The 13,743-nt window shown below is 39.8% G+C and overlaps 1 protein-coding gene across 1 annotated transcript in view; it reads right to left on the bottom strand.

The window, feature by feature from the left end:
• Positions 1 to 13,743, bottom strand: part of GABRA2 (gamma-aminobutyric acid type A receptor subunit alpha2) — a 275,998-nt gene that overhangs the window by 237,999 nt on the left and 24,256 nt on the right. The gene's annotated exons all lie outside the window — the stretch shown is intronic.

Genomic DNA, 13,743 nt, shown 5'->3' with positions numbered 1-13,743 from the left:
ATCTGCATGGCTGTCGTCCCAGAAGTAAGCCTCTTCTAAAGATGATTCACAAGAAAGCCCACAAACAGTTTGCTGAAGACAAGCAGAATAAGGACATGCATTACTCGAACCATTTCCTGTGGTCTGATGAGACCAAGATAAACATATTTGGTTCAGATGGTGTCAAGCGTGTGTGGTGGCAACCAGGTGAGGAGTACAAAGACAAGTGTGTCTTGTATACAGTCAAGCATGGTGGTGGGAGTGTCATGGTCTGGGGCTGCATGAGTGCTGCTGGCACTGGGGAGCTACAGTTCATTGAGGGAACCATGATTGCCAACATGTACTGTGACATACTGAAGCAGAGCATGATCCCCTCCCTCGGAGACTGGGCCGCAGTGCAGTATTTCAACATGATAACGACTCCAAACACATCTCCAAGATGACCACTGCTTTGCTAAAGAAGCTGAGGGTAAAGGTGATGGACTGGCCAAGCATGTCTCCAGACCTAAACCCTATTGAGCATCTGTGGGGCATCCTCAAACAGAAGGTGGAGGAGCTCAAGGTCTCTAACATCCACTAGCTCCGTGGTGTCATCATGGAGGAGTGGAAGAGGACTCCAGCGGCAACCTGTGAAGCTCTGGTGAACTCCATTCTCAAGAGGATTAAGGCAGTGATGGAAAATAATGGTGGCCACACAAAATGTTGACACCTTTGGGCTCAATTTGGACATATTCACTTACGGTGCACTCACTTTTGTTGCCAGCAGTTTAGATATTAATGGCTGTGTGTTGAGTTATTTTGAGGGGACAGCAAATTTACACTGTTATACAAGCTGTACACTCAATACTTTACATTGTAGCAAAGTGTCATTTCTTCTGTGTTGTCACATGAAAAGATATCATAAAATATTTACAAAAATGTGAGGGGTTAATTCATTTTTGTGAGATACTGTATGTCCGATGTCCTCAATAGGCGGACTCTGGGCCGCCTCCGGACCCACACGGACTTAAATCTGGACCGCCGAAGCGGTCTGCTTCCTTCTGTCAACAGCAGGGGTCAGAATGGAGAGGATCAGAGTGGCTGTGTTTTACACTTATAGCGCTGCATGATTACAAAAAGCCGAGTTCTTCTGCGGCGGAGAGGATGTCCTACAAAGTCCCGCCTCCTGGGCCGGCTCTTACCTATGATAGACAGAACACTGGTGACGTCTATCATAGGAGCCGGTGTCCAGGAGGCGGGACTTTGTAGGACATCCTCTTTGCCGGGTAAGCAGAAGAACTCGGCTTTTTGTAATCATGCAGCGCTGCCAGTGTAAAACACAACCACTCCGATCCTCTCCATTTAAACCCCCCCCGCTGATGACAGAAGGAAGCAGACCGCTTCGGCGGTCCAGATTAATGGGGGTACGCACACTGGTCAATCTGCATTATTGGGGTCACGCACACTGGTCACTCTGCATTATTGGGGGCACGCACATGGTCGCTCTGCATTAATGGGGGAACGCACATGGTCGCTCTGCATTAATGGGGGCACGCACGTGGTCGCTCTGCATTAATGGGGGCATGCACATGGTCGCTCTGCATTAATGGGGGCACGCACATGGTCGCTCTGCATTAATGGGGGCACGCACATGGTCGCTCTGCATTAATGGGGGCACGCACATGGTCGCTCTGCATTAATGGGGACACGCAAACTGGTCGCTCTGCATTAATGGGGGCACGCACATGGTCGCTCTGCATTAATGGGGGCACACACACTGGTTAATCTGCATTAATGGGGGCACGCACATTGGTTAATCTGCATTAATGGGGGCACGGACACTGGTTAATCTGCATTAATGGGGGCACGCACACTGGTTAATCTGCATTAATGGGGGCACACACACTGGTCACTCTGCATTAATGGGGGCACGCACACTGGTTAATCTGCATTAATGGGGGCACGCACACTGGTCACTCTGCATTATTGGGGGCATGCACACTGGTCACTCTGCATTATTGGGGGCACGCACAATGGTCAATCTGCATTAATGGGGACACGCACATGGTCGCTCTGCATTAATGGGGGCACGCACACTGGTCGCTCTGCATTAATGGGGACACGCACATGGTCGCTCTGCATTAATGGGGACACGCACATGGTCGCTCTGCATTAATGGGGACACGCACACTGGTCGCTCTGCATTAATGGGGACACGCACATGGTCACTCTGCATTAATGGGGGCACGCACAATGGTCGCTCTGCATTGGATGGGGGCAAATTTTGGGGAATGCCTTTTTTTGTTGTTGGCATTCTGTATTTGGAATTTGACGGTCACTTTTCTGGACCTCGGACTGAATGGAAAATTTGTAAGTGGACCTTTCAAGTTTACATTTGAGTACCCCTGCTGTATATATATATATTGTATATACCCAGAATAATATACTAACCCCTAAAAATTACCTCTGAAATGAAAACTAATTTGTAGCAAAGAATTACTCTACAAAATAAATGAAAGACCAAAAAGCAATATATAATGAGAATGAAAAAAAGGCATCAATGAGTTTGAGTGCCCAAAGAGCTAGCAATCAAAACTATAGTACAGTTTCTTAACTGTATAATCTCTGTATATACTCTTTATATACTGACCTCCCTGCCGCAGCATTGGTTTGGTGCTGCAGCTGTCCCCCACTGACTCTCACACAGAGAACGGAGCAATCACTTGACTTGTGACTATCAGTTACTGTTCCCTGTTCTGTCCCTCCAGCACTCACTGGAGCAATGGAGCCGATCAGGTATCTACTGGGTGGATCCCAACTTTATTGTAGGAATTCTTCAAGAGTCTGGAGCGGATCTATGTTGTCAGATGCCAACGGACCTTAACCCGCTGTCAGCTAACTCTGGGTCACAGGAGAGCACAAGTAAGTGCACTCCTGAGTCCAGCTCCAGCTATAACAGATTTCTTTTAGTTTTGTATAGACTTAGGAAGAGTAAATCATTCAAGAATATTATGTTTTATACCTATCTGTGACCCCCACACAGAAGTGTTCACCTTACCTCCCCAAATAAGGGGAGCGATAGTTACTGGGAGATAAAAGAAACAGGCAGTAATACCCTCAATATCAACACTCCTCACTGCACTGTCTCTACCAACACCTTTAATGTTATTTTGGGTGCTTGGCTCGCAGTGACAAGGTGAAAATCCAATGTGGAGTAACATTACTGAAAAAAAAAGTGTTTTGTTACAGTCTGTGTAGCATAGAAGAAATATCTCATCAGCAGATCATGGATTTTTTATATGAAGTCCAATTTTTTCTGATCACATACAGTACCAGTGCAATGTTTCAGGGGCACACAAGACCCCTTCGTCAAACATGTAAAACATTTTTTTTCATCACAAAAATTCGTCATGCACGACACTATCTGCACTGTGATGTGATCTCTTTCACAAAATGTGGACTTAATAACAAAGTTCCATGTTGTGCTGGTGACAAATGTCCTCTCTGCTTTACACCAGTTAACTAGTTGCCACTTACTACAGCACCCTTCAACGTCAGACCCTTTCTAGAAGCCACTGCAATGGAGTGCTGTCCCTGTGACAACAGGACAAGAAATAAGGAACATGGTACAGGAAAAAACAGACGATAATAATTAACTAACAGTGATTGTGATTAGAAAAATGTGTATTGTTGGAGTCTGTGTCCCTGAGATGTTTCTCACTTTATCTCCCTAGTTCTTCACCTACAGCTGCAGTGGTCAGTAAGGGCTACAAAGGTCATTGGGAGCTTGTGTTAAAATGTCCTTACTGCTTCTTAATAATATTTCTGGTCAAAGGTTCACTTTAAAATAGTACTCCCGCAACCACATTTAAAAAATATACATATGCTGCAATATGATTTGCCATTCTTGTCAGCCATTCATGTGATTCATGGGTATGCAGTGTGGCAGTGGGTACCATAAATGGCTTGCCAGGATGACAATGCATATTCCAGGTAAATGTTAGCATATATGTATTTCAAAATGTGTACTTAGTTGACTTACTGACTAAATATGAAATATTTTATCACCTTCATTGACCTGAATGCTCTTGTCCTCTGTAGCTAAGCCTCTTAAGCCCCTTTCTTTAACACTGGAATGACCTACTGACCTACTGTACATATAGACAATTCTAGCCATGACTTCCACTGCCACACGCTCACCAAATTTGACCTTTCATTTTCAGAGTGCAAAGAATACTGAATTTTAATAAATTTGCAGTGAAATGGTGTTCATTCTTATTGATTATGGCAGGTAAATGCTGACAAATAAGCACAGGATCATTCTTCAATTATCATTTCACAGAACACGGCAATAAAGCTCTGCAATGGTTAGAGATTCAATACACTCTAGCAACTGAGCTGTGATCAAATACATTGGCTTGTTACTATAGATTTTTATCTGTCGTGTGACAGAGTTCTAAGAGTTGCCATACACACAGACACTGCAGTTCAAAATGAATATGAGGATAATGTTGTGGCCAACTTTTACCTTTGTTACCTTTTTTTTTCTGTTAATTTCATGATTTTCTATATTTCTGTGATTAAGTTTCTTATAATTTTAAAATAAATGTTCAGTTAAAAAATGAATCATTCAGACATTTTAACCAATAAATGGTTTGTGGATGGAGTCAAAATTATTGTCTAAGATACCATCAAAAATCTGTAAGAAATGTAAGAATTTTCAATATTCATACATCTGCAGTCATTTGGATAAATACATCCAAACATCTTTCAGCACAATTGAATCCAAATCCAGAACCTTCTATGCAAAAAAAAGAAGAAGAAGAAAATAAGCCCATGGAAACCTAAACGAAAAGGATTTCAGATAAGTTACCATACCTCAAAAGGTATATTAACTGGAGGTATTCAGTTGATGCTGAGAAAATTATATATACCTTACAGATATAAAAACATGCATATGTATGATGGGTAAATATTCTATGTTGCACATATAAAAGAGTGAAAATGTAATTTACTGGATTCTCCTGATGTAAAACGAAGTCATTATTATTATATTTACTAGAAATTCTTACAAGGTGTTCAGTTTATCTTGCCGCAATTTTGTCTTGTGTCACCATTCTATAGCATTGCTTCCTGGGTAAGCCATAACCCCATATTTGTCTGTTGCTGCTCCCTCACTAAAGATAGAAATTCTGCAGGTCGTGACCACTGTGGGATCGCCATCCACATGACAGTTGCATTTTGTATCTTCTGATGCTGTGACCTGCAGCTTAGTACTCAGTTCAGAAGTAAAAATTAATGTCTACAAAATATAATGGACTGCTATAACATAAAAATAGGCATGGGGGTCGTCTTAGGCCACTTTCAGGATCTATAACTGCCTCCTGCCATGTGTTTTGCCATACTGCTGGAACTAGCCTTGAATTAAATAAAACTGCTCTGTAACTTGAAGCAAAAAATTGGTTCGTTTCAACAACTATATGGATATATCAAAATTAATCAGACTTTTTGATTTTTAAGTTCCAGAAAACACCTTATTTACATTTACCTTACCAAAGAACCTATGTAATTAAAATAATGAGTTGCTAGCTCAGATAAGTTATAAAGCCTAAACATCTTTTACTTTAATGCATTTCCTGCATTGAGGTAAAAAATGTTTAGGTAACAATATGCCCCCCCCCCTATTACCTACCTGAGCCCTCACTCGATCCAGCTCTCCCCACTCTCGCAGACTTTGCTGATGCCCACTGCTGTCAGTCAAATCCTGTGAGGAGAGAGCCGGGGGGGGGGGAGCAAGCCAGGTAGGCTGTGTCTATGGACACAGGCAGCATGGCTCAGGATGGAGCTGAATTCCTATGGTGGAGGAAAATAGTCTAAACTGGAAACAAGGAATACAGTTGGGAAGGAGAAAATAGGCAATCATGCCTGGGGATTAGAATAGACAACAAAAATAAACCCCTTATGGGATTTTTAAGGCTCAAACGGTATTTGTGAACAGATACCAGAAAGTACTAAAGAGTAAAAGCACAATTAACGTGTTATTTTACAATGTCATTAAAAAAGACAAATTGTTAGCTGTTGTAATATTAAAAATGCAAAGTGCACAATGTTCTAAATTAACTGTTGGTATCACAAATGTACCATGACAATTGTATACAGTGTCACTGACGCTTCTTTCTTCGGGGGTTCATGATGGTAGAGAAGAATAGGAGCCAGGAGTGTCGGTGGGAGACCCACAAGGAGGCGAATCAGAGATGCTCTGTGCAGTTCCATTGCACAGGACAGGTAAGTATAACATGTTAGTTAAAAAAATGACTTTACAATCACTTTAACTATTGTATTGTATTTTAAAATCCCCTTAGAAGCTGACCTTCAGGGTGAGTGCTAAATACACACATATGGCATTTCTAATTCCTACCAAAGTATTTGTATTTCTGTTGAGCCAGTTCTGGATTGGCACAGCCTTGAAAGACAGCACAGACAGGTTTGTGACGCACTTCCAGCAAACGGCTAACACTAGACGTCACTTCCTGGATTCCGTGGAACGCACGCCGGCTGCGTTCACGGAAGGAGCTGTGATCACTGTTCAAGTGGATATTATATTGTTTACATGCCCAATATTCTTTACTGCTTGTGAGTAGTTTTAACCATTTGAATTAATAAACTTTTCACGGGCTTCACTATGTTAGTTTATTCCTTCTTTGAGTGACCCCCGGAGAGAGTTTCCTGGTTGGAGAACTATAGGTCCAAACAGCTCTTAGGCTCATTTGACCCACTGGCTCTGTGTACTCCTTCTTTGAGTGACCCTGGAGAGAGTTTCCTGGTTGGAGAACTATAGGCCCAAACAGCTCTTAGGCTTATTTGACCCACTGGCTCTGGTGAGTGGATTATCTTAGGGGGACCCGAGGCACCTTCTACTGTGTGGAGCACCATAGCACTTTTGGCATCAGCACTTCATTGAGCACTATTGCACCTAATTAAGGGACTATCAATTTGAGCAATTCTGTGAATTGCTACACTGTGGACATTGATACTGTTTGCACCTTTGCACTTATATTGAGCACCTTATTTTGGCTCAGTTCCATTGTATTTAATATTGTTTTGATTCAGCACTATTGCAATTTATACACTTACGTATGATCTAATTCAGCACTATTTCACTTTATGGTTTATGTATTCATGTTATACATACCTAAGTATTCATATTTCCCTGTTATTGCAAGCGCTGCTTTTTGGCATATTCATCATTCTGAATTTTTACTTAGTGGGCAGCAGCTGCAGTACACATAATTTACCACTAATTTTTATTTTTAACACATTTAACTCCTAGCGCGGGTTATAATTTTTTGTGATTCAGGTTTGTGACCTGGCTCTCTTTACTGCAAAAGGCAGTACAGCTTTGTCACTTACCAGCCTCCTGCTTATGATTAGACTATGAATAAACAGCAAAAAACGAATGATGTGATCCTTCTGCTCCCTTTGCTCTTGCCTCCTGTCAGCATGTTCATTGTAAATGCGGTACACCAATTTACCCCACTTTACCTATCCCATTGTTAGTTTTACAGTAAGAGAAATTTTAGGAGGCTGATACCAAAACTTATACTGATACCATCAATATCTGCATTTAAAAATACACTTACTGGGTTTTAATAAACACATGACTGCATTTGCCTCTGTTTTTACATCTAGCTGGTTGTTCACCTTTAAAACACCACAAAGGAAGCTTCTCTGCCAAAATACAATATTTAGTTCTCTTGACAGAGATCATTCAATAAATCCAATTACTGGCAATTCAATTCCTCTGTTAAAGCATGCCAGCATTCAACAAATGTGAATCTCAACAGTCAAGGCAAAAGAAAATACCTAGAAAAGCAGCAAGACTTTTGTTAACCGTAACAATGAAGGTGAAAAAAAAAAAAACCTACTGCAATGCAGTAAAACTTTCACTGTTGTTTCTGCTCTTACAAATACATTTCTGAAAAGACTGATAAAGGGAGTTTAATTTAATTACTGAGAAACAAATAGAAATGTGTAAAGAGTGCCTGTCACACAATGGAAGCCACCATTTTCGGAGCTGCCAAGTAACTAGGCAATTAATTCACAAGTAACTAAATCACTTCTATAGATCTCATGTGACAGTTTAAAGGATAAATTCACCCTTTACTGCACTCAGTGGAATAGTGATCAGTTTTTTTTTTTTGGTCAGGTTTCCCTAAGCTTAGTTGTTGATTTTTCCTGCCTGCCTATGGAAGAAGCTTCCAGAGAATAGAGTAGGAGGGTCAGTAACTGAAGTTAAGGATATGTATCTGCATTTAGCCAATCTGGGCCTGGGGAACCCAGAAGAAGGGTGATGGAAAAGATAAATGTTTGGGAGGCATGTTTAGAGTGTTCTTGTCCTGGGATGCAGCTTCTGTCTATGAGCTGCTGTTTGGGCCTCAGCTTGTACTTGGCTAAGGGCCTGAAGGAGAGCTAATGGAGAGACATTTGCTGGAGGGTATCACCTGGAGAGGGACCCTTTCTTCCTTGCTGGAGAGTGTTACATGGAGGCTGGATGGCAGACAGTTGTATTTGGACTTTGTGTGTAAAACTTTGTTTATGGATCTCAAGTGTGCACATGTCTGGGGATATAAGTGCCAGAGGCCTGGGACTGGCACTGTAAGGATTGGGACTGCTAGCATAGAGTTTCAGATTAGCTGGCCACTCCCTTCTTCTCCCAACAAAGGCTTTTACAAGAGGATTTTGCCTAAAGTCTGTCCCCTTTCAAATTTCCCCCGATGATTTGGAGAATCCTGAACCCACACCTTTCTTCTGTTCACGTTTTCTGCATTAAATCCTTAAAAATAAATCCCCAAGATTGAGATTATATTTTTTAGGTGTGCTTGGAACTGTGTCTGGGTCTGGCAAACTCTTTACTATTGAGGGAGAACCTGCCTATACTCAGCAGCCCCTTGAGGGGAGAGCGCTACACTTGCAAAAAATGCACTTAGGACTCATCCACATAGGAGCTGAGGCCCATACAGCATCCAAAAGCGCTTTTGGAGCAGTTTTGAGCTGCATGCAGGTAGCCTATGTTAGTGAATGGAGACACAGCAGTTCAACAAACTCTTTCACACATCTAAGTTTAAAAGGCATGCATGGATTGGTGAATATTGTATCCATGAACATATATGGGTCTTGCATGATGTATGAACACATGCTAATGCAGCTACCATATCTATGGACTGGTAGGATGCAATGTATAAAATATCTTGAGTTTAGATATACTTTAAAGTGCATGTCAAGCTAATTTTGGATACATTGAGGAATTGTTAGAATTCCTGTAGGGTTTTACTGCTATCCAGGGCTCTGTTTGATTTACCCTCTCTTCCTGTCCTGCTTATAATGTTTTACCAGAAGACAAGAAGTAAGGAAAACTCTCCGAAATCAACACAGACACGAATTAAAATGTTTTACTTTAGTATAGTAGTGGAAAGCTAGAGTTTGTCTCAGATTTTTATTTCAATCTGTGTCCCTGTTACAAATGTTCCCCCTTCCTGTCTGGTGAATCGTTCTCATTAGGAGAAAAAGTGATGGAAAATTTCCCTAATCAAGCACTAGACAGCAGTAAAACCCAACAGGAATCTTAAACGTTCCACATTCTAAACAAAATTAGAAAAATGTTTATGGCTTGACGTACACTTTAAACGTCTACATCCTGAAGCAATGTGCCTCCAAAAACTATTAACTTAGTTATAGCTCAACTGAACCCTGAAACTCTTTAATTAGTAAGTGCTGCAAAGGTTAAAATAATCTGTTCTAGCACTCTGAGGGTTAAATTATGACTCCCACACAAAGCAGCAGCCCGCCTTTCCCATGTTCCGACATTCCACATGAACCAATCACCAATCAACAACAATTTTACCACCGGTCATTCTTGTTCTCTCTTCCCACTTCTAGGGCATATCCTGGGTTGACTGAAAGCAATGTTCAAAGCATAACAACCCCAACTAACTCAGAGTGCTGACCCTCCTGTGTTGTTGATTAATAAAAGCTGATTGACTGATTATGTTATACTTACTTTAGTTCCCCTTTAATTTATACCATATTATAAGCCAATAGTAAATAGTTAAACTGATGTAAAGTCCTGCTTTCAAACACTGCGAGTGGGCAGACTCTTAATTGCAGAAAAGACACGCAATGTCCCTTCTGCAATAAAATAAACCTACCTGCCTGCTAGCAGTCTTCTTTAGAATGTACACTCTTGTGCTGGGATGACTTCACTCCTGCCTCATCCAATGAAGATGGCGGCAGCTTGGCACCCAGAAGATGCCGGAGCTGGCGATGGACATTGGACTGATAAAGGATAGGTAAGTATGCCACAAAAATTAGTTCATATATTTAACACAGCTAATCACTGATTGGTTGTTCTTTTTTTCTTTCACCCAACAGGCTGAATTTAAAAAACGAACAGATTCCATAACTATGCAAACAAGGTGGATGAAGGAATCCTCCCCATTGAGACATTGTTTTCTGACAGCGGGACTCTCTCCTATCAGAATACACAAACATTTTCCAACATTCCTGTTTGACAAAAGTTGGTCTAACAATCCACATATGGATCGAAATTCAGTCAGTTCCTGCCGAACCAGACAAATTTTGATCAATCTATGGTTGCTTAACACTTCTGATCCCTGCAATTTTGCTTAGAGGCTTGATATATGCAAAGCTTTTTTAAAGCAAGAGCCTGAAGAAGTATGCACAGAAAAATCATTGCATACAGAGACCTCTGCTGGAAGAAGAACAGGGTAGAGTGATCTCTTCCTACCTTTCTTCTGGATCCTATAGAGATCATATAGGTTGTTATTCCAGCTCTTTAATCCAATCACCAAGAGAGCAGCCTGAAAAAATGGATCTAACTGCCTAGTAGAAATATATTTTGGAACAAATTACAATTTCTTGTTATATACTATTTTAATTTAACACATTACTATATTACACAATTAGGCAATCTGTTGGTGTAGAGTGTGTAATCTGAATATGGGTGACACATTTAATTTGATAGATTGTTTTAATTAGTTGAATTCATGTTCTTAACAGATGTACACTGAATTTATGCATTGGCAATGTGATTAGCCATATGATTAACACAGAAAAATATTCTTTAGAGATTTGTGGAAGATGGTTATGGGGTTTCATTTGCAGAACTCTGGCACATAGAGGAAAGAATACCATTTCTACTACAATATGGCTATGCCTGGAGAGTGAATATGGAATATCCTTATTATTATGGAACGAAATTATTATGAAGTTATGGAATATCCTTTATTATTTTATGTCAAATATGACATAAAATAATAAAGTCCAGTAAGCAAGTAATGCATTTTTTGTAAATAATTCTTGCACTGTTTTTATTTTATTTTCCTTAAAAGATATATAGAAAATGTTTAGCAGAATCTCTGAATGCTCTTACTGAAAATTTAGGAATTCTGCCTCCCTTGAAAAGCTAGTATAGTGTAACGTCTGTTACATTCCTTTCTGGGTGTGGCAGTGAGTAATACAGACATTTCTATAAAATATCAGAATTGCAACAGCAGATGCTTTTTTCATCATTATTTCATTAAAACGTATGGTGGCAGCTACTGTGTGTATGTGTGTAAAGGGTTAACTGCTCAGTTGACCTGCTCCAGTGTTGGTCACTCTCAGTCTGCTTTTGCTTTGTTTGTTGTCTTGCAAGCTGAAAAAATCTCTGCACAGGGTGAGGCTAAAAGTGTGTATGTCAAAAATAAGACTAATAAGGGGGCATTTTTTGGAACAGATTTAGAATTCTTCCTTTTAAAAAAAAAAGTCTTTAACCTCCTTAGCGGTAATCCCGAGCGTGACTCGGGGTTGGTTTTTCATATCAGGAGTGGTAACCCCGAGTCACGCTCGGGGTGGATTGCAGAGAGTGCAGCGGTGTTCTCTTACCTTAACCTGGCGATCCAGCGATGATCTCTCATTGCTGTGACCGCCAGCCGAGAGTCCCGCCGCTCCTCCGTCGGTCTCCGTCGCTCTGATCGCTTCCTAGTTCCGTTCCCTGCAGCAGCAATGCTGCATGGGAGCGGAACTAGGGAGGGAAATTCAAAAAAAAAAAACAAAACGTTGCACAAAACACAAAACACATTATATATATATATATATATATATATATGCATATATGTATGTATATAATATATATATATATATATATATATATATATATATATATATATATATATATATGCGCATATATATATATATATATATATATATATATATATATACACACCGGTATATATATAAATGCATATATATATATATATATGTATGCATATATATATATATATATATATATGCACACACACATATATCTATATATAATATATAATGCATGAATTATAATCTAATCAGTAATATAATTTTATTATATATATATTATATATTAAATAATAAAATAATATTATTGATTCGATTATAATTCACGTGTTTGTGTTTCAAATTTATCACATCTGGGATGTCTACTAGACTCTTGTTTTGGTCAGGTTTAAGTCAGTAATTACTAAGAATTGTAGGCCTATAATACATAACGCCAAATTTCCATGAAAAGAATTGTACCGCTTTTGGTATGTAATTCCTGACATAATCATACCGCCAGGGAGGTTAATGTCCCATTGCACCTTAACCACTTTAATTTTTCTTTTCTCATTGAGAAGAATACATTTCAGCAAAAAGAGATGAAAATTCACCAACGTCTTCTGATTTTAACCATAATTTAGAGAAAAACTAACACTTATACTTATTACTTTTATGATGTAAGACCACAAAATCAGTCTCACAAATGTATCCTCACGTTTGATTGGAAGTGCATCTAAAGCCATTTTTGAACTACTGGATAAGCAAATATTGTTTATATACAAGAGATAAATGTATTCTTTTACATGAATTTGGGTGTTCTTTATGCATTTCTTCCTGATCTGTGAAGTAATAAAGTGTGAAAATATTTCTGTGCAGGAGCTTCCTGTAATAAAGCCTGGTCACTGATGCACTCTCTCCTTAAGCAGGGAGATTGGTCTTCTACCCGCCCCTCCTTAAGCCTGCCAGTAGTGGGAGGGCCTACTGGGTCCCTCCCACAGCTCTGGGGTTCCTCCCACAGCTCTGCTCTGTGTGCAGGTTATTTAAAGCACAGTGGTGATGTCACTGCTAATTTTACAAACAAATATCTGGTTTTGCAGAGATATTTGCTGCACACAGCATGGGTTTATACAGTATTCTTTGTGGCCACTGAGAAATATATTCAAATAAAAGTTGTATGCTCATAGTTCAGCGCTAAATAATTTGATAAATAACAGTAAGTGGCCATTAGAGAGTTTTTACACACTTTATAATCTACTCTAATAGCTATTCCCCGGATTTGCCCCTGAACTCCTGTTTGGGCCATGAAAACCTTAAAAAATGTATATGTTTTCTCACTATAAAGTTTGATAGGGTTAATTTTTGTTTTAATACTGGCAAAGTAGATAACATATTCCCTACTGAGTTCCCACGCATCTCCCCCCTGTTTGATATACACATCTATAACTCTGTTCAGATATACATATTATAGGGGAGAAGTGTATTGCTGGGGGAAATTGAGGTAATTGACTTTATTGTTTTGTCAATTAGCCGGATTTGCACCATCAGCACCTTGAACATGGAGGTTTCTGCTGATGATGGCAATGCTTAAGGTAAAGATAGAGATTTCATTTTTTTGTATGTTGCTTCTTCTGGGATGCAGCAGCCCCACAGCACAAC

Source organism: Pelophylax lessonae (assembly GCF_965119305.1).
Source record: "Pelophylax lessonae genome assembly, chromosome: 1".
NCBI lineage: Eukaryota > Metazoa > Chordata > Amphibia > Anura > Ranidae > Pelophylax > Pelophylax lessonae.
Note: the sequence above shows the minus strand (reverse complement) of the source record. Positions and strands in the feature narration are given on the sequence as shown.